The sequence below is a fragment of the Hemicordylus capensis genome, chromosome 6, assembly GCF_027244095.1.
Source record: "Hemicordylus capensis ecotype Gifberg chromosome 6, rHemCap1.1.pri, whole genome shotgun sequence".
Classification (NCBI taxonomy): Eukaryota; Metazoa; Chordata; class Lepidosauria; order Squamata; family Cordylidae; genus Hemicordylus; species Hemicordylus capensis.
The window spans coordinates 112,834,411-112,856,389 of record NC_069662.1 but is presented as its reverse complement, the minus strand read 5'-3'; positions in this window follow the sequence as shown (position 1 = coordinate 112,856,389).

The following is a 21,979-nucleotide window of genomic DNA, read 5'->3' as shown; positions in this document are numbered from 1 at the left end:
GGGTTGTGCATTTTGTATTTTTCTGTTCTGATTTGTACTAAATCTGAATCAACCCCATTTTGTATTTTGTCCGAAATTAAGCCTTCCGAATCACCCCAGTTTTGTTTTGTATCCGAATTAATCCAAATCCGAATCCAAATTAATTCAGATAAAAAAGGGGGTTACATGGTCAAAAGAGTGGGTGGGTTATAGTGCCCAATGAGTGGAAGCTACCACAAAAATTTCAAAGGAATTGGGCAAACTGCTGATTTTTGGTGAATTGTTGAAATTTGCACATCTTTCAGATTTTCCTCATAGGGTATGATAGAGGTTTCAGGAAAAGTATAGCTTCATGCGGGGGAGGGGGCAGAGTGGAGTGTGGTTGGTAGTAGTGCCCAGTTGGTACAAGAAAGCTACTACAATTTTTTCAGAGGAATTTGGCAAAGGGCTGATTTTTAAAGAATTAATGAAGTTACGTGTCTTTCAGATTTTTCTCGTAGCGTATAATGGAGGTTCCTGCAGTCCTATAACTCCACTTGAGGGGCACTGGGGTGGCCCAGAGCAAGTGGGGCTGCTGAAACTTCCATTATTCCCAATGGGGAAAAATCTTAAAGATGCGTAAACCTCAAAATTCCTAAGAAACCAGCCCTTTGCCCTATTTGGAATCTAGGTGCACCACCCTTGGGGCACTGCCACCCAACCCACTGCCACCCAAGCTCCTGAAGCCCCACATAAACAAGTTGAAAGAGTCAAGAGAATGATGAACAACAACGACACTTAATTTTGGGGCACAGTTATTTGAGAATTTTGCAGCGGGTGGGAGCCTGTCCCTGTGGCACTGGCACAGCAGCACAACCCATTTGTGGATTCAAGCAATCTTTCAATAAAAACATTCCCTCCCCATGGAACAGTGACCACAGGTCATTTGAGATAGCAAGATAGACCAATGAACAGCCTTGGTACTATGGAACAGCTTCAAATGTTCATTTAACTGAAGTGGAGTGAGCCGTAGCCCAAACAAATTAGCCTACTGTTCAGAATTGTTGAGATTTATCATCACTACATTTAAGAAAGTGCAAAACCATGGACCATGGTTACAAGAAAGAGAGTAGCAACTAAGATTCCTGGGGATGTCAATAGATTGACAGGGGTATTCCCCACCCCCTCCTTTTGTCTCCTGTAGTCCCATGTGGATGACCTGTCCCTGCAATGGCAAAAGTTGTGAACCACTGGCTTAGACATCATGTCCCACCAAATTACATTGTGGCCTAAATTACATTAGACTGCTCAACTTGGGCAACAAAACTTAGACACCACTATAACTCATAAAATCAGAAGAAAAACAAAATAGCTCTTCAAAAGAGCCCTGAACAAGTCAAGAGATTCTTTCTTAACCTTTGGAAAGAAACACTTGTGTAATGTCATAACTTTCCTAACCAGCTTCTTGAAAAGCTTCTCCACACAATTTATACCATGGCTTTTAGCAAGAGCTTTGGAATTGCATTGAGCTCCCAAAGATATCTGGGTATTTTTGTCTCAAAATGCTGTCTTCCAAATCCCTTTGCAAGGTCAGTTTGCATTTCAATCACACTGAAATACAACACATACTTAACTAAACCATTCATGAGCATTTTTTGCATATCTTTTTGCATATCTTATCTTCTGCTAATCACTCAGTGCCTCAGCTGGAGTGGAGAGAGTCAGAGAAGTCAATTTGAATTGCAATGCTTTCCCAAAGAACAAAGCATTCTGTCCGAAACACAGTCATTTCAATTTGGAAACAAAAATCTCTGTTTTTTAATTCTTGATTTCATTTTGGTTACAAAACCTCCAAAATTGCCATTCTCGGGCACAAAACGTTTTGTACCAGAATTGAAATGCACAAGCCTAATCCTGAGTGGTGCCCAGGATATGGAGCGAGATGTCAGAGTTGCAGAACCATTGGGGAACAGTGACCATAGCATGATCCAATTCAGCTTACATGCTGAATTTAAATTTAATTTTGTACACTGCCTAGAAATGTATATATCAGGCAGTATAGAAATATGATAGATAGACAGACAGACAGACAGACAGACAGATAGATAGATAGATAGATAGATAGATAGATAGATAGATAGAGAATTAAATAAGCGAGTGGAGTATTGCCAAGGAAGTCCAACACTGATACGTTGGACTTCAGAAGAGGAAACTTCTCAAAAATGAGGGGACTGGCAAAAAGGAAGCTGAGAGGGAAAATCAGGAGTGTCAAATCACTCCAGAAAGCATGGAACCTATTTAAAACCACAATAAAGAAACTCCGTTAGAATGTATACCAAGAAGGAGAAAAGGTTCCACCAAATTCAGGAGGACAGCGCCAGCGAGGTGAAACAAGTAGAATCAGGGAAGCTATAAAATGAAAGAAGACATGAGTCAGAAAATGGAAGTCCTACCCAAGTGAAGATAACAGAAAGGAACATAAACTCTGGCAAAAGAAATGAAAGGAGCCAATAAGGGATGCAAAAAGAGAGTTTGAGGAGCACATAGCTACAAGTGTCAGGGAGATAACAAAAACTTCTTTAAATATATCAGCAACAGAAAACCTGCCAGGGAGGTGGTTGGACCCCTTGATGATGAGGGTATGAAAGGAATTATTAAGGAGGATAAGGAGTTTGCATAGAAGCTGAATGAGTTCTTTGCATCTGTCTTCACGGCAGAGGACATTGATCATATACCCTTTCCGGAACTGGGCTTCTCAGGCTTGAAGGCTGAAGAACTGGACCAATTTGAAGTGACAAGAGAGGATGTTTTAAACCGTCTCAAGAAACTAAAAATTAAAAAATCTCCAATGCCAGATGGCATCCACCCAAGAGTTCTGAAGGAACTCAAAGGTGAAATTGCTGATCTCCTAGCAAAAATATGTAACTTGTCCCTACAGTCAGGCTTTATACCTGAGGACTGGAAAGCAGCTAATGTAACTCCAAATTTCAAAAAGGGATCCAGGGAAGATCCGGAAAATTACAGGCTGGTTATCTTCCCTTCAGTAAATTGATGGAAAGCATTGATTGATTGATTGATTGATTGATTAAATGCTGTCAAGTTGGTATCAAATCTTAGTGACCACTTAGATTCTCAAGTTGGTATCGAATCTTAGTGACCACTTAGATAGATTCTCTCCAGGATGATCTGTCTTCAGCTTGGTCTTTAAGGTCTCTCAGTGTGTGCATTCATTGCTGTTGTAATCGAGTCCATCCACCTTGCTGCTAGGAATCTTCATCTTCTCTTTCCTTCAACTTTCTCCAGCATTATGGACTTCTCAAGGGAGCTGGATTTTTGCATAATGTGTCCAAAGTATGATAGTTTGAGCCTGGTTATTTGTGCCTTGAGTGAAAATTCTGGATTGATTTGTTCTATGATCCATTTGCTTGTTTTCCTGGCTGTCCATGGTATCCTCAAAGGTCTTCTTCAGCACCAGAGTTCCACAGCATCAATACTTTTTCTATCCTGCTTCTTCAAAGTCCAGCTTTTGCAACCATAGAGTGTCATGGGAAAAACCATTGTCCAAACGATTCTAATCTTTGCAGGTATAGGCATGGCATGGCATCTAAATATCCTTTCCAAGGCCTTCATTGCATTCCTACCAAGTGCTAGTCTGCGGCATATTTCTTGACTGCTGGATCCTTAAATGTTGATGGTCCATTCTAAAAGGCAGAAGCTATCTAACACTTCAATGTCTTCATTGTCAATTCTGAGGCTGGTTGCTGTACCCGTTGTCATTGGTTTAGTCTTCGTTACATTTAGTCATAGTTCCATTACCTCACTATGCTCCTTGACTTTCATTACTAGAGCCTGCAGATCATCCACATTCTCAGTTATCAGAGTGGTGTCATCAGCATAGCACAGGTTATTGATGTTTCTTCCTCCAACTTTAAAACCATGCTAATCTTCTTTCAATTCAGCTTCTCTCAGTATATGTTCAGCATATAAGTTTAATGAATAAGGTAAAAGTATACAGCCTTGTCTTACTCCTTTGCCGATCTGGAACCAGTCTGTTTCACCATGTTTCATCTGGACTGTGGCTTCCTGTCCTGTGTATAGGTTTCTCATGAGAACAATGATATGTTCTGGGACACCCATTTTCCTAAAGACATTCCACAATGTGACATGGTTGATGCAACTGAATAAAGCACATATTGACTTTTTGCTATTCATTGCCTTTCTCAATTATCTAGCGTGCATCAGCAATGATGCTTCTTGTTCTTCAGCCTTTTCTGAAACCAGCTTGAACATCGGACATTTCCCTTTCCACATAGGGCTCTAATCTGTGTTGGATGATCTTGAGCATTATTTTACTAGCATGTGAAATTAAGGATATATAGAAAGCATACTTAAGGACAAAATTATTAAACATATAGAAGAATGAATATTGCTGAAAAAGAACCAGCATGGCTTCCACCATGCCACTATCGGTGGCTGACCAGGGGAGAAATCTTGGAGTCGTGGTTGGCAGTTCATTGAAAGTGTTAACTCAGTGCATGGCAGATGTGAAAAAGGCAGATTCCATGCTAGGGATCATTAGGAAGGGGATTGAAAATGAGAATGCTAGTATTATAATGCCCTTGTACAAATCTATGGTGTAGCCACATTTGGAGTACTATGTACCATTCTGGTCACCATATCTTAAGAAGCATATTGTAAAACTGGAAAAAGTGCAGAAGGGGGCAACCAAGATGATCAGGGGCCTGAAGCAGCTTTCTTGTGAGGCAAGGCTACAGCATCTGGGGTTCTTTAGTTTGGAAAAGAGGCAACAATGGGGAGACATGATTGAGGTATATAACATTATGCATGGAGTGCAGAGAGTGGACAGACAAAAAAATTCCCCCTGAGCCATTTTTGGAAGGGCAGTATAGAAATAGAATTAAATAAATATATACATAATAAACAGGGGCCATCCCATGAAACTGAAGGTTGGGAAATTTAGGACCGACAAAAGGAAGTACTTCTTCACACAGTGTATTGTTGATTTACAGAATTATCTGCCACAGGATGGCCACAAGCTTGGATGGCTATAAATGGAGTTTAGAAAAATTCATGGAGGACAGATCTGTCAATGGCTATTAGTCTGGTGGCATAGGCCACCTCCAGCCTCAGAGGCAAGATTCCTCTAAATACCAGTTGCAGGGGAGCAACAGCAAGAGAGAGGGCATATCCTCACCTCTTAACTGTGGGCTTCCCAGAGGCATCTGGTGGGCCACTATGTGAGACAGGATGCTAGACTAGATAGGCCTTGGGCCTGATCCAGCAGGGCTGTTCTTATGGATCGCTCACAGTTAAGCAACTATAGGCCTTTCTCCAACCTTCTGTGGCTGGGCAAGATATTTGAGAGGGTGGTAACCTCCCAACTTCAGGCAGTCTTGCAGGAAATCGATTATGTAGACCCATTTCAAACTGGCTTTTGGGAGGGCTATGGGTGGAAACTGCCTTGGTTGGCCTGATGGATGATCTCCAATTTGGAATTGACAGAGGAGTGTGACTCTATTGGTCCTTTTGGATCTCTTGGCAGCTTTTGATACTATCGGCCATAGTATCTTTCTGGAGCATCCGAGGGGTTTTGGTGCGAGAGACACTGCTTTGCAGTGGTTCTGTTCCTACCTCTCAGGCAGATTCCAGATGGTGTCCCTTGAAGACTGTTGCTCTTCAAAATCTTAACTTTCATATGGTGTCCATATTGTCTTAACTTTCATCAGGGCTCCATATTGTCTCCAATGTTGTTTAAGATCTACATGAAGCCTCTGGGAGGGATCATCAGGAGATATGGTGCAGGTTGTTATCAGTATGCTGATTATACCCAAATCTATTTCTCCATGTCAGTCAACATAATCAGGAGAATCATAACCTCCCTAAATGCCTGCCTGGAGATGGTGATGGGCTGGATGAGGGATAGCAAACTGAGACTGAATCTTCACCATGAGCCCTACCGCCCATTGAGATCATCAGGAGAGGTTTGTCTGCAGTTGCCACTGGCTTGTTTGGTGGCTACTCAGGGATGGGCCTTCTCTGTTGCTGCCTCAAGGCTTTGGAATGTGCTCTGCTGAAATAAGAGCCTTCCCATCTCTGACAACCTTTTAAAAGGCAGTTGAGACACTTTTGTTTACCCAGGCTTTTAATTAGAGTTAAATCTAAAATTACTTTAATGCTTTAATGATGCAAAGAGGCATCTTTTAAAAAGTGGTGATTCTCTTTATTTAGCAGGGGGAGAGCAACTGGCCCCTATCCACCCCCAGCAAAGTACCCTTCAAGTGACTCTTGCTGCTGTCTATCTTATGTTTCTTTTTAGATTATGGGCCCTTTGGGGACAGGGAGCCATCTGATTGATTGATTGATTGATTGATTGTTTCTCTTTGTAAACTGCTTTGGAAACTTTTGTTGAAATGTGGTATATATATTTGTATTAGTAGTAGTAGTGATCTTGGTTATTTCTAACCAGAGCCCTATTCAGATATTAATTTAAAGATGCTTTACATGAGTAGAGTGTCTCAAACAGGGCCGGAGGTCCTGCCCTAGCCCTGTCACACACCGCCAGCAGCCCACTGCTTATGATTATAGCAGAGTTAATCTGAAGAGGCAAATACCACGTTCATGATGGTGGGAGCTTCATGATCAGGTGGCTGAGGTGCCCCAGTCTGGGAAACACCTGCCATCACTGTCACCTCTTCAGACTAACACTACTGTAGCCCTGTTTGAGACACCGTACTCATGTAGGACATCTTTAAATTAATGTCTGAATAGTGCGTAGGTTCTTTGTTATTGTGTGAACACAGCCAAAGAACTCAATGACCATCTAGCTTCCTCTAGACCTGGTTAGAGAAACCATAAGTATTATGTATTAGCGATTACAGATTGTGCCATTTAACCCTTTTAAAATGGATGGCTGAAAGGGTAAATGGGAAGCTACAATCAGATAGCGGACCGGGTCTCACGATCCGTGAGACCCGGTTTGTTGCAGTGAGTGGGAAGAGCAGGCTAAGCCCGCTCTCCCCATTCACAAGTGGGGAGGGAGTCCTGGGCGGCCAGATTGGCTGCCCACACGATTGCTGGCTCTGAGATGGACCTGGCAGGGCTGGGGAGCTCAGGGGCTGCACGGCCCCCCGGAAGCCCCAGTATGCCCTGCGCGAGTGCGCAGGTCATACTGGGGAGACCCCCAGAGTCAGGAGGCGGCTTGTGGCCTCCCGTCCGGGGGTGTACTCATGAGTAGGCGCGGCGCAAAGCCACACCATAGCTACTCACGATTTTGAAAACCAGGTTTGCGGAGCGCTCGCTCTGCAAACCTGGTTTTGGGGCAGGGGTTCTCGAGTGACTTACCTGCTCTAGAACCACCGGGCTCACAGCCGAGCCCGGTGGTTCTGATGATCTGCAAAAATTGGCCTAGGCTCTCCTAGCCTGATTTTTGCAGATTGTCAGAATAGCCCCAGCATGTGCTACAGATACATGGGCTTGGCAAAGTCAATAAGCAAGATGACTATGTCTTTTTCAAAGATACCCAAATACCACTAGGAATGAGTATTTTATGTGAAAATACTGGAGCACTTCCAATCCTTGAGAGCATGCTGCCATAGTCATTGTTTTTGTTGCCGCTAAGCTGGGTCACTAAAAATCCCCAGTCACAACTTTCCTAGCAAGCCTCAATTCCTAAAGAACTAACCATGCTGTCCTGAATATTAATGAGCAGACACAGATTAAATTTATCACCATGTCCATGCCTGCCAGGTTGGTATCAGGTCAGTTTCAAAACCCTGCTCTGGGTCTTTTTAACATGACACCATTTCAGAATACTTAACAGAAGCTCTCAGTTTCCTTATTACACATCTTCGATTTTGGATGCTAAGTTCCACAATATGTAGGGATTTTTATCCATACAGGACTATCACAACAAAACTATTGGGAGCCAAAGGCTTTGCGTGTTGCGCCCCCAGCTCCAGAGGATGGTGCCAGCTGAGATTCAGAATGTTAATTCCATAAATGCCTCCAAGTGAAGACTACAGGCATGTCTGCTTAATCTGGCTTTCCCCAAACAATACCTCCATCAGGATAGATTCTCTGACATGCTTTGAGATTTTTCCCCCCTCATAAGCAGTACTACATACAACAAATACAAATTTTCTTCTTATTCGAAAACCTGCACATCACACACTTGCCTTTTATGATCATCTACAAAGAGCGAGCCACTATTTGGGTGAGGGCAAGATAATACAAATTCACAAAAACAGTGCTATATCCACACAATATTTGTAACATTATTTGAAAAACAATCAACCATCTATCTGGTGTTTTTGTCATTTAGCTCAGGTTGGTCATATTGTTCCAATATTTTCAACTATCAGCCTGCATATATATTATTAGTCTCTAAGCCTAAAATGCTCTTATTTTCAGAGCAATGGCTGACATCCAGACTAGCACTCCACCAGCATGAAGCTCCTTTCCGTGTCTGTTTCTTTGAATTTCCCCTCCCATTACAGTCACTGGTATCACTTTACTGCCAAGGCTGCTGGCCCCCAGGAATGACTTTTCTATGACTCTTGAGGTTGTGGAGGATGGGTGCGGAAATAACTTCCACTTGTGTGTCAGCATGAGTGCCACTCTGGATACTAGCCAATATCACCCATTCAATAGGATATACTTGTATATATTATGTATATAAGATATCTGTGTATAAGATGGAAAGATACAGATGCTTAACAGTATAAAACAAAGATCCACTTGTGTTAACAGAAGCACTTTCACTTGCACATCAGTTAGGACTCACCAGTTTCCCCTTCCTGTCCACAACCTCAGCATCTCATCCTCCTGCAAAAGATGTTCCAGATCAGGCCTGCTCAACTTCGGCCCTCCTGCAGATGTTGGCCTACAATTCCCATAATCCCTGGCTATTGGCTGCTGTGGCTGAGAATTATGGGAGTTGTAGTCCAAAAACAGCTGGGGGGCCTAAATTGAGCAGGCCTGCTCCAGATGATTGCAAATCCTTGGAAACAGTGCGTGATTATGGATGCACCTAAGATGGCAGTGTGTGTGTGATCAGAAATCTCTGTCACAAAGGAAAATGCTTCCACTTCTGCAAGTGTATCTCCTAAATGGCCACACTTTGAGATATTTATGTATGTGTATTAATTCATTATAATGGTAATCTCTATGTAAATAAATTACATGAAAATCTATTGTGTACCTATCATCATTTGTTATAGATTGAGCTGTAACAGGAACTTAAAAGTATGGAATTGTATGCAATGCACATGTATACCTTTCACTCTACATGCTGCAGAGCTCCAAGTGGTGCTACCAGTATTTACTGGTGCTGGGAGCATTTCCTTCCTCTGATCATACCCAGCTTGGGCATTTCAGAGGCCTTTTAACCTTTCTTTCTTCTTTTGTATTTGTCAGCAGATTCTGTGTTTCATTTGAGTTCCCACCCAAAAGCCGAGAGGAAACAGTTGGATACAGAGCACAAGGTTTCATCTGTGCTCGTACTCATGAAAGCTGAGGAACATTCATAGATTCAGAGCTTCTAGAGCTGAGCTTTGTGAACAAATATATATTATACATAGCAGGGGTGGACTACTACTTTTTCAATGAACACCCCCCTTCTGGTCTCTTGCCATCTTCAGAATGAGTCTTTTCAAACAGACCACCTCCCCAACAAAGCTAACAAATCTACTCATTGACTGTGAACATCAGCCTTTCATTTTCCTAACATCAATTGTGTATAATTGGCATAGAAACAATACTAATTCAGATGACAGTGTTGTTGCAAATGGAAAAAACCCTGTGCTGTGTGACAGATGCTACCTGCTTGGGCTCCCAGGGGAAAGGTCTCTGAAAGGCAACAGATTACCTCAGTGTCTACTGAAATTGGGCACCTGAAATTGAAAAAAGAAGTATGAAAGCTATGCAGAAGAATTTCAAATATGATTTATAAACCATAGAAATGAGGCACCTACTGTAAGAATATCCATATATATTGGAATGCCACTTTTCACATTTGCTTCTCTGGAGTTTCTTTCTCAGAAGGGAATTTTCTAGAAAACAGGAAAAGGGTAGGAGACAGTGAGAGATCACCGGTATCTAGAATGTTCCAAGAATGGCCCAGTTGGCACCTGATTGCCAGCAAATTAGCAAATTAACTGCTTGAAGGAAGAAATCCACAGTAGGAAATGGAAATGAGTTAACCAACTTTTTCTGGGCAGAAGTCAAAATGGTGTGAGGAGTAAGGGCACTTTGATACATTTTAGTGTCTAATGCTAACCTCTTGATTCAACAAGGTAATGTGTATTGGGCTAAACCCAACAAGGTACTTAAGCATATGTTTAATTTTAAACACATGAGTGATCCCATTAAGTCAAAATATATCCTCCCAGGCTTAAAGCTGGGTTATGTACTTTGCTGGATCAAGCACCTTGCATGATGGGACACTAAATTAACAAACAGAACATTTGTCTCAGAAATGTCTACAGCCGTTCAGAGGCAGCTGGTCAGGAGCAGCAAATAATGGCAGTGAATGTGGTGGCAGTTGTATGGTAGTACTGGTGCTGGTCATGAAGGGTTGATGTTTTTAATTGGATCCAGTAATGTGACAATAAAATGATAGATGATCTGGTGAAAGAAAAATAACCCCTAAATTCTTCCCTCCTATTTAATCCCTGGTTAACAGCTTCAAAAGAACGGAAAAGAGCAGTGTTTAACTTATTCTTCTGCACCTAGACTAGTAAATCATAGCTAATTATTTATAACTTAGAAAGAAAATTCACAAAGCTTAGCAAACAGTCAATTGTTTTAATAGGCAGCAAGACTAGACAGGAGTATTTTCCCCAATGCTTTCTCTATTTGCCAAAGTAAACTCTGCAAATGTAAAGCCTCAGCAGACTTGTTTTTTCATCTATTAAAGCAGCTATTGTTCTGTCATTCCCTGTAAATTTCATCTTTATTCTCTCTTCTTTTATTAGGCTTCTACTCCAGAAGGTAAAATTTGAGCAAGAAATTTGTAATCATCACAAATACTGTAGTTGTGATCAGCTGCAGAGATGAAAATTCTCGTTGCTATGCCAGCTCAGTGGAAGGCTGTTGCATTTCATGCTAAAGATGTGTTTCATGTGAATATCTGGATAGAGAGCAGATAGTGGGACACATGTCTGTAAAGCAAAGATCACTGCAGAGCTTCAGACCTAGCCACATGCTGCAACACCAGAGAGTTCTCTGCAGAAGAAAATCCTCCAAGATATTCCTAATAGCCTACTCCAAATGACCAAATCAAGTTTGTTAGGATAATGTCTTTCTTCATTGAGGACAGGTCATTACGAATATCTTGGAGGACTTCTTTCTGAAGAGTATCGTATGACCTTTGTAGTGTGAGTCAAAGTTAACAAACATGAACAAGTACACCAGTGTGATGTCTCCTGTCCCAACTTCCTTTAAATTAGGGTTGCCAGGTCTAGGTGGTGAAAATAGTCAAAATCTGTCTCCAAAACCATGGAAATAGATGGTGTTGTCAACAAAAAAAGTGTTAAAAATATCTCAATTTTGCATTTTAAAAAATGCATGAAATTTACATCTGCTAATTGGTATAATATATGCATGTTTTGCTAAAAACAGGATAATTTGAGAATAAATACAATTCACACACTCATTTTTTGACATAGTTCAAACACCAGCCTTCCTCTGACTGGATCACAGAATTGTATGGGACAAATGGTGCATTTTCTTTTCATTTTCAAGTGGGAAGGAAACCACCAGAGAACCCTTTCCACACAGTTCAAACACCAGTAACCTCTGGATCACAGAATCCCATGGGATATTCTTTGCAGGTGAATGCACCCCTTCTCCACAGTTCAACATTAGCTTCAGCTCCACAGTGGTGCACATAGGGGAAGCATAATTTTCCTGACCTTGAGGGAGCTTGCTGGCTGTGCACTACAGCTGTAGAGCAGCAGAGGCACTCAACAGAGTCAGAAGAAGAAGAAGTACCTTCTAAGGGCCACTAACAGTGAGTCACTGAGAAAATAAGGAGGCAGGCTGCTGGAAAAACCATTAGCTGGGGAAATGGGATGGGGATTGCCAGCACATAAGCAGCATACAAATGAGCTCCTCCTGCCACCACACAGCAAACATTACACCTAGGTGAGCCCATTGTTTCCAATGGGCCTACGTACAGGTAGCCACTGATTGTTTTGAGCCACTTGGTGCTTGCAGCAAGATCTCCAGAACTCTATAAACCCCCTCCAGCACAGAAATATTTGCAGGACATTTAAAATAGTTGCAAATCCAGGGTAAAAATTCACATTTGGGAACCTTTTTTAAAATAATTAAAAGTTCATCTTTTCTGTGAAATATTTGTCACAATCTCTTAGTTTCTATGCCCGATTGTATCCAAGCTTAAGTACCTATAATTGAAAAATGCATATTCTGTTACCCTTTCCTCCATTGTCCCCCTTCCCCGCTTTCTCTCCTTCTCTTGTCATTCCTGTTTTGAATTTTAGATTGTGAGCCACTTGGGGCAGGAACCTATCCTCTTTCCCTCCGTAAAGCACAATGTACAATGATGGTCCTAAATATTGTTTATAAAAATCACCTTGTTGCATTCGAACATAGTCGATAAATGAGCCCAAAACACTGGGAGACAACAGAATAATAACTTCTTAGTAAGGTTCACCAGATATTCACACCTGGCACCATAAATAAAAAGTATACCATGTGCGGATGGGATAGCCTATGTAATCCTCCCTTCCTGGTCCATACAATGCATCAGCCAGCTATGAGCTGAAAAACAGATTACATGGAAGCTTGCACCTTAGGAAAAACTGAAACTTTTATATTGATAAGGCAACAAAATTAGGTTCTTCAGTCCTTAATTAGGAACACAGGAAGCTGCCAAATACTGAGTCAGACTCTCAGGTTGCAGACTCTCTCAGCCCTATCTTGGAGATGCCAGGGAGGGAACTTGGAACCTTTTGCTCTTCCCAGAGCAGCTTCATCCCCTAAGGGGGATAACTTACAGTGCTCACACTTCTAGTCTCCCTTTCATATGCAACCAGGAAGGACCCTGCTTAGCTAAGGGGAGAAGTCATGCTTGCTACCACAAGACCAGCTCTCCTCTTGTATGAAGGCCAGCTGATATGGTCTGCAGCTAAGCAAGAAGCATTTTTTATTTTTATGATAAATAACAAATAAGATAAATAAATAATTACAACAGAATATTGGTACAACTGCATCATGGCACATTTGCCTTTTTCCTCTCTGTACACAAGACCAAAAAATGAGAAAGAAAGTTTTCTGTGAAAGTCTGTTTCCTTTCAGAATTGGAATACACTTCTGGATTGCCAAACAAGTGTACTTGGCAACTGAATTCCCCTTTTACTGATTCAAAGGAAGAAAAAATGTTAGTACTAGTGAAAGATGTGACAAGCAAAAATTACATCTAGCATTCAAAAAGTCTGTGTGCTGTGATTACTTTTTAAAAATTTTATTTTAAAAAGAGCATTTGAAGCTGCACTGAAATGCTTGGCTTTCCATTTATCTATCCATCCACATTATTCTAGTCCTCTACTCAAAGTACATTATTATTGGACTCTCGTATGCCTATTGTTTTTATATCTTTTGTAAAGCAATAGCTGACTTTTCTTTCCTTCAAATCCAGTATTTGTTTTAGGGACTATTAAAGAAAATTCATAGCTTAAAAAAAAAAATCATTGTAGGGCTCACGGGGCTCACTGTTTTTGAAAGATGAGGAAAGGGTAACAGTAACCACAGCCAGGAATACTCTGGGCAGAAAATGTCTACGCTTCAACCCACTGCTTTGCCAATGCAATTTGATCTCAACTGTCAACCCGGCTGCTGTTCATTCCTAGGTTCTTTCTGAACAGAGACTGCCAGCACTGTTTGGTTTTGTAATGTGGACAAATGGCAATGGAGATGACACTGCTAACATTAATTTCCCCTAAAGGGATTTGAACCCACTTTCCAGTGGTGAGACTCTAGGCATTAATTTGTTATAATGGAGTTTCCAAGCACAGCCATTCCCAGCTGAAGGCTAGTCACATTCCATGGATGCTCTGTCTTCCCAGTGTCAAAGGTATCGATAAACAGGTCCTGAGGGCATGCTTTGGCTGGTGAGACTGACTAGATGAAGGATGGCTCCCTTATTAACTTTTCAAAGTGCAATACAGCTGCATCATTTGTTCACCCATTTGCTTAACTTAAATAAAGGTTGGTGGTTAGGCTTCTGTTCCATTGTGCTCTCCTCCTAATTATCAGTGTATTTGTTTTAGAGACAATTAGCCACCTGGTTCATTCTCCCATTGAAGTCAGGTCATCATGAGTTACATCTGCTTTTAGGACTCTTCAAGTCCAAGACATCATAAAAAAGATGATGGTTATGATGATACAAATTGTGCAGGGCTGGGCATAAGTTATACAATGCACTGAGTTGCCAAGGAGAGTAGAGTTACATGGCTCTTGCATTGACTTCCTTTCCTGAGTCATAATAAGATGGATGTAAAGCAAAAACTGTCATGCAGTGCCAAAACTCCTTCAGCCCTCAAATGGCAAGCAAGCATACTTTGCAGAGGTAGAGCGATAATAGTGAGGCAAAGTGAGACATCATTTCCCCCCAGGGTGCACTGATGCTATGACAAGGGGGAAAAGTGACAACTACGAATGCAGTGGTGCATTGTCAATCTGCATAAAATTAAAGTTGTTCAGACCTGTGGGTGTTTCCTCTTTGTAACAAAACAAAACGTGCTTTATAATGTGGCATAAGATTATGTGAGACATACATTTTCTTTTAGACTCCCATATGTTTGAGTGAAACTCTGTATTTTAAAGTAAGATTTTATTACAGTAGAACCTCATTAATTCTCACTAATGACTGGGAGACCCTTTGCAAATGACTGCATTTTGTATGCAGTGGGTTGCCATTAAACACAATGAGGTGCTAGAAGATGTTCTTCTACATCCTGAGGAGGAACAGTGGATGACAATCTTCAAGTTTGTGCATAGGCTGTATAAACTGAGAGGCAGTCATTGCAATCAGTTTGCTCCAGGTGTCTGCAAATTATATAGGATGCAACCCTAAACCCAGGACAAAAACAAGGGTGTGGAATTCCACCAGGACTTAGCTGTTGGAAAATGGTCCTTGAAGTATACAGGGATCTGATACAGGGATCTGAATGTAAGTAATTGGATTTTAGGGCAGTTTTTCTTGTTTACAGGGAGCAAGATTTTAGAAAAATATCTTAGGCGCCTATTAATAAAGAGGCCTGCAGAAGTCAATCAGCACCATCTTACTAGCTTCAGTAGGAGTTCAGTGAGCTTGGATAATTTTGCATCTAACCAATTGTTTTTTTAAAATCCCCATTCATTCTCTTCTACTGATACAATAAGATACAAAGGTATGTGAGATATCTGTACAAATGAGAAGGATCTTTCAGAGTTGTCTTGTGGCCACTGAATATACAGTGAAATGAGAATCTGGTTCTAATCAGAATCTAACCTCTGGTTAGAACCAAGTCCTTTTTCTTTACTGTTTTCACTTGATAGTACCCCTTGCACACTGACACTATCCAATGAAGGCAAGGACCACTGCTCCACATACTGGACTGTCTCCTTCCTTTCCCCTCCACACAAGACCCATCTAACACCCACTGTCCTTTGAGGGAGTTGATCTGATTTTATGGGGTGGTGGTGGTTAAAATAAGCGGTGAATATATTTATTGCATCCCGCCCCGCCATGTAAGCTGATTTGGGGGACAAGGTTGAAAACCATATATCACATAAACAAAAGTAGTGCGGAGTATGTGAGAACAGCAGCACACTGAAAACTTTCTACTCAACTTCCTACTCAACTCCTACTACATTGGTGGGCGGGGGGGGGCAGCGAAACAACTAGCATAACCAAGAGCACTTTCTATCAACTTCAGTTGATTCAACAGCTGCGTCCATTCCTTGAAGAGAATGATCTCAAAACAGTGGTGTATCAGCTGGTAACCTCCAGGCTTGACTACTGCAATGCGCTCTACGTGGGGCTGCCTTTGTACATAGTTTGGAAACTTCAGTTAGTTCAAAATGTGGCAGCCAGATTGGTCTCCAGGGTAACCCAGAGAGACCATATTGCACTGGCTGCTGATATGTTTCCGGGCAAAATACAAAGTGCTGGTTATTACCTTTAAAGCTCTGAACAGCTCGTTGAGGTCATCTGGAGAGGTCCATCTCCAGTTACCACCGATACGTCTGGTGTTGACTCGGAATACTGTCTCTCTTCTGCCACTTTTCTAGTTCTAGAAAAGAACTAGAAAACTCCCTGATTATCTTTCACCTTGACCACTTTATGCAATCTTCCTTGAACTGATCTCCCAATAGTTCATCTTAGTCCACTCATCTTCAGCTTGAGTTCTAATGTTAAAATTGTTAACCTCTCATGTCACCCACCCCCTCCAATCCTTCACTGGACCCCTATCCATTCCAGGATTCAGCACAAGTTCCTTGCCCTTCAAAGTCCTCCTTTACTTTCAGTTCGGCAGCTCAACCATCCTCAACCATCTGAAGTTCAACTGCTCTCTCCAAAATCTGCATTTTCCCCTTACTGCCCGCTTGTGCCTGATGCCTCCTCTCTTACTTACTTCAAATCCTTTATTAAAATCCACATTTTCCATGAAGTCTTTGGCACATTGCCTTAGTCCCCATTCTTTCCTGTAGCTAAGCTCTAGTATGTGTTACTGAAACATTCAAATACTCTTTCTCTGTTTACCCATTTTTCCATTTCCCCCTGCTTCTTTTGTTCTTTCCCTTGCACCAATAAGCTCTGCTGGGCAGGACCCATCCTCTCGTTCTTTGTACAGCACGATGTTCATGGATTATGCTGTATCTACATGGATTATGCTATATCTATAAATATCTACCTTCTGCCCATTTATGCTTTACAAGCTTTCCAAATCTGGAACTTGGCTAGAAACACAGCCAAGAAACCCAGCCTGAGCATTTCCCTTAGGCACTGCAATCAATCAATCAATCAATCTATCTATCCATCTCAAATTGTTATCTGGGTGGCTCACAAAACAGTAAAATAAAATATACAATGTTTGTATATACAGCTGTGCAGGTCAGAAAATGGGGATTTCCAATGTTGGAAATCCCTCCCCCCATCACCAGGAGTCATCAGATCACAGGGCAAGTGCCCCAAGTGGTGCATTGGAGGTGCCCCAAATAGTGCACACATCCCACCCAGCACTGGTGCAGGGTGGCACAGCGATTCTTGGGAGCTTGGGGTGGGGTTGGGTGGGCAGGGACTGATGCAGGGCAGCCTGGGAAGCCTGCACAGCTGCTGGGAGAATATGTGGGCTACTGGGGATTGTAATCCCATTCATAACTTCTCAGATCCCCAGAAATCTGTCCGTTCCCCCAGCAGCCATGTGGGCTTCCCAGGGTGCCCTGCATTACACCCTGCCCACCCCCACAAAGCCACCCAGCCGCCCCAGCACCAGTACTGGGTGTGCAAGTTAAAGGGCCCCCACCACTAGCACACTACTCAGGGCACTTGCCCCATGATCTGATGCCTCCTGGTGGTGGGAGAAGGGATTTCCACTGTCAGAAATCCTTCTTTTCTTACCTGCACAGCCCTATTAGTATGTTTGTAGACTAGGGCTGTGCATGAATCGATTTTTTAACATTTGATTTGTAACCAAATCACCTCAATTTGTTTTGGGTCTAAATCTGGCCAGCTAGCACAGGGGTGATTTGTTTTGTCCACAAATCTCCCAAAACAGGTAGATTCGGGTACAAATCATGTTGTACCCATTCATTGATTCATGCAGGTGCAGGCAGGCAGTGATTCTCTCAGCAGCAGGAAGGGGGTTAAAAAAAACTCTTCTCTTTTCCTCAGTCATGAAAGCAGGAACAAAAAGCAGGCAGGCAAGGCAAGGCAAAGGTCCAATGGCTCTCTTTCCCCCTCTTCTCCCATGAGGCAGAAAAGCAGAATGGTGGCTGCCTGCCTCCTTAAGTACATTGAAAATCCCTCCTTTGAACTCCCCCCACCCTTGTCCCTTCTTTGACCCTTCCACTAGCCAATGTGGGGTCAGTCACCCTTGGCAACACAAGATCTAAATGAAAACGAGCCAATCTGGAACCAGGGGGGAATCACCAGCCAATTTTTGCACGCTGTAAGTAACCAATCTGAAGCTTGGGAGAGTGAGATTTTCAAAAAGATTTCCTGACACAAAATAGAGACAGCAAGAGAGATTGTCACAAAATGGTGGTCTGAATCTACAAATTTTTCAGATCTGAAATCTGGGTGATTTGTTTTGGACCGTAATATGGCTAGCTAGCACAGGGGCGATTTGTTTTGTCCACAAATTACCCAAAACAGGTAGATTTGGGTACAAATAGTTTTTTACCCAAATCGATTTGCACATCTGTATTGTAGATAGGGCTGGCTTTTGCTGCTTATGTTAAATTGGTTGCAGTTAGTGTTCGCTCTAATAGGGATTCCCAGAAGTTGTTGATTAAAGGTAAAGTGTGCCGTCAAATCGGTGTCAACTCCTGGCAACCACAGAGCCCCGTGGTCTTTGGTATAATATTACAGCATCCTTAATCCCCAGCCAAAGGCAATTGCAGCTGAGTATGATGGAGGTTGTAGTCAAGATCATCTGAGAATCCCTTTTACAAGAAACAGTGGTTGCAGTATGTTCTGGAAGTGTTGCTATGTTTTTAACAACTGTACAAGAATCAGAAATCCAGGAAGGAAAAGTATGTACCTGTATGAAGTTACGGTGATGGAGAAAGCGTCACCTGCTGAATTCCTGCTTTTGCGTTACTGCAGTAGTTAAAGGATCAGCATGGCCTGCAATCCATCCATCATAATCCATGATTCTAGCCATTCTGGTCTTATGCTGCTTATTGCAGTTGAGCTATACAGTATTCCTTGTTTGAAATGCCTGTTGCCAACATTTCTGTGTATCAAGAGCGATTGTACTCAGAGTATGCATGTAAAGCGGCAGGACTTGTATGCCTTAATTTACAAATGTGGGAGAAGGTAATTTAGTCAGAAGGCTCATCACCCTTTGTGGCACATGGTTCCTATTGTTAGCAAACATTTGCCACTTGGGAAGGAAAGCAGTAGCATGTGAAACATAAATAATTTGCATAGAGTGAAAATGTGGGACCACAAAGGTTATTGTTTAATTGATTTGGAATGCAGACATCATGGACAACGAGGATCTGAAGTAAAAGCTTCAACCAAAATGCATTGCCGCTGTTTGAGACTATTTTTATATTGGAGTTTTCTTTTAGACTTCTATGAAACAGTTGCAAACTTAATCCTGTTTAGCAATTAAGATAGGCTTCAATTGGCTTCATTCCTTCTGTTTTCTAAACTTAGATTTAAAGAATAATAGCCACCTTGTTACTCAACCTAAACTCTGTTAAAAATAACAAATATTTAAAATGCCATACTTGGCATTAAAGAACAAGCAAAGCTGAAGACAAAAGCTTACACACACACACACACACCCCTACCTCTTCTTAAAAAACAAAAATGAGAGATCTTTTAATGAAGACATCAAAGAGCACATCTTTCTTAGCTGAAAAGAAGAATGTCTCCCGACAAAAGCCAATTAGAGGGTGAATACATTTGTTGATTTAGACTTGAAAAATGTATATTCTTGTTAAACTGATTTTTTTTTTAAAAAAGCACACAACCCAGTGTTTTTATAGTTCCAAGGAGCCATGGAAACACAAAGATTTGCACTCATCGATGCTTGATAGCACATGAAAGAAACATGAAGATTTTGTCATCATCCAAGGAACATTGCTGAAATGCTCTACGAAAGTTGTTGCTCAGCTTGAACCAGATTAAAAATGAGAGTATTCATTCCGCAAAACTACAGTATTGTTGTATACAACACAACTCAAATTGGTTTAAAAATCCCTCAGTGCTGCTACAGCTTTCATCTTCTTAGGACATTGCTTGACATCCAGACCAACAAAGCGCAAAGTGAAGACACCCTACAGAGAAGGGACAATTCTTGTCAATCTCCCCTTTCTTCTGAAGCCCACTGTGCCTCCCTACAGTGTGTCTCTGAGGGTGGTGCAGCCCTCAGGGACATATTTTCAGGGGTCACAGTGGGTTTCACAAAAAGATGAAAATCGCACCTCCCCTGTAGCAAGCACCAGCACTTCATCAGTCTGGACATCAGCCGTCATGTCTACTGCATAGAAAATCATCTCATATTCTCTACTGTTATACTCCTTAATGACTTGTTATTATAGCAGTCACAAAAACTCTGCTAGCTGAGCAATGTCTTGTCATGTACACCACAGTTGTGTACAATGTCTTATTAGAGATCCTATTACAGAAAGTGGATGCAGTTTTCCAACATAGGATAGCCTATGACAAACTGGGCTTACAGCCTTCTCTGCTGGAATTGGTTTGCTTGATGATGGCCTACTGTTGGCTTCTCTTCAGTTCCTGTATATGTATTAAACAAGCCAAGGTGGAATCAAGTTATGTTCCAGGCATGGCCAGCTTTCCTTCTCAGTGCTGATGCAAGGTATTGAGTGGTGGTGGTGGTATCTTGACAGAGGGTCTTCAGCCAGTTGCTGTGCCTTACCTCCTGTACCACTGGGATAGTAGGCAGGATGAGGAGGGACAACTCAACCAGAGCTTTGCTGCTCCACAGCACCCAGGGACAATGACAGAAAAGAATTGCAACCAGAGGAATCAAGTGGTCTGGGATCCATTATTTATTTTATTTTTAAAATGTATATCCCACCTATTTAGTTTTAATCAAAGCAGTTCACAGTAACAACTTTAAACTACAATAAAGATATGATGACACAACAGCTCAGGAACAAACACATTACAATGAGCTCAGCAGTGAAACCAACAATTATTTGAATATATACCAAGCCACAGAGAGAACAATAACTATCAACAGCAGAAACCATTTATAAAACATCCTGCTTGGCCTTTAAGAAAAATCTCCTAGATTTTGCTTCCCATTCTGAAGACCCTGTTATTTTTTATTGTTTATTTATTTTACATTTCTATCCTGCTCTTCCTCCAAGGAGCCCAGAGGTTATTTGTACCCTCACAACAACCCTGTGAGGTAGGTTAGGCTGAGAGATACATGATTGGCCCAGAGTCACCCAGTGAGTTTCATGGCTGAATGGGGATTTGAACTCAGTTCTCCCCGGTCCTAGTCCAACACTGCTTCACCACTTGATCTAGTAGTTGGATCAGAACCAGATCCCCAGCTATGGCCTATCTCAGAGTTTGACCAGTGCCTGACAGCCATTTCTGCTCCTGGCCATCATGTTTTTTATCATGACCACTGCTCCCACCCATGTTGTTCAAAGCATCCAAGGCTTCTTCCATGCAAAATCTGACTACACCATTCCCTCAGCTCAAGAGGGCATAGTGTATCCTTCATATAATTTCCTGTGTTTGCCTTCACAGTTGTCAGGGAGTGTAATCTAGCACCAGCAAAGTTTTGGTCTTTTCTTTACCAAAGTTCTGACATACTCCTCTCTGTAGCAGTGGTCTCACATACTATTCTCTATGGCCAATGTATTTTTCAGTCCAGTCATGGACAAAACCATGGCCATGACTGGACTGTTGGCAATTCTTGAATTATTAATAAAACATTTTTCACTTATGTGTAGAGAGGGCTTGTGGAGAGTTTCCTGAAGAGAAACTGGTAGAGAAGAATATCAGTCTTAATAAAAGCCCACTGAGTCTGAGGCCTTAGAGACTCAACAGCCAAGTATGCATAGGCATAACTATAGTGGGGCCAGGGGGGGCACGTGCCCCGGGCACCACTTGGCAGGGGGCACCAAAAAGTGCCCCCGCCGATTTGCCGGAAAATTTTTTATTTTATTATTATTTATTTTTTTGCAGAGCAGTCCCCCTCCCCCGGTCCCGGCACCGCCCCCCCCCCTTGGCATTACTCATCCAGCACTGGGCGCCGCGGCGTCTTCATAGTCC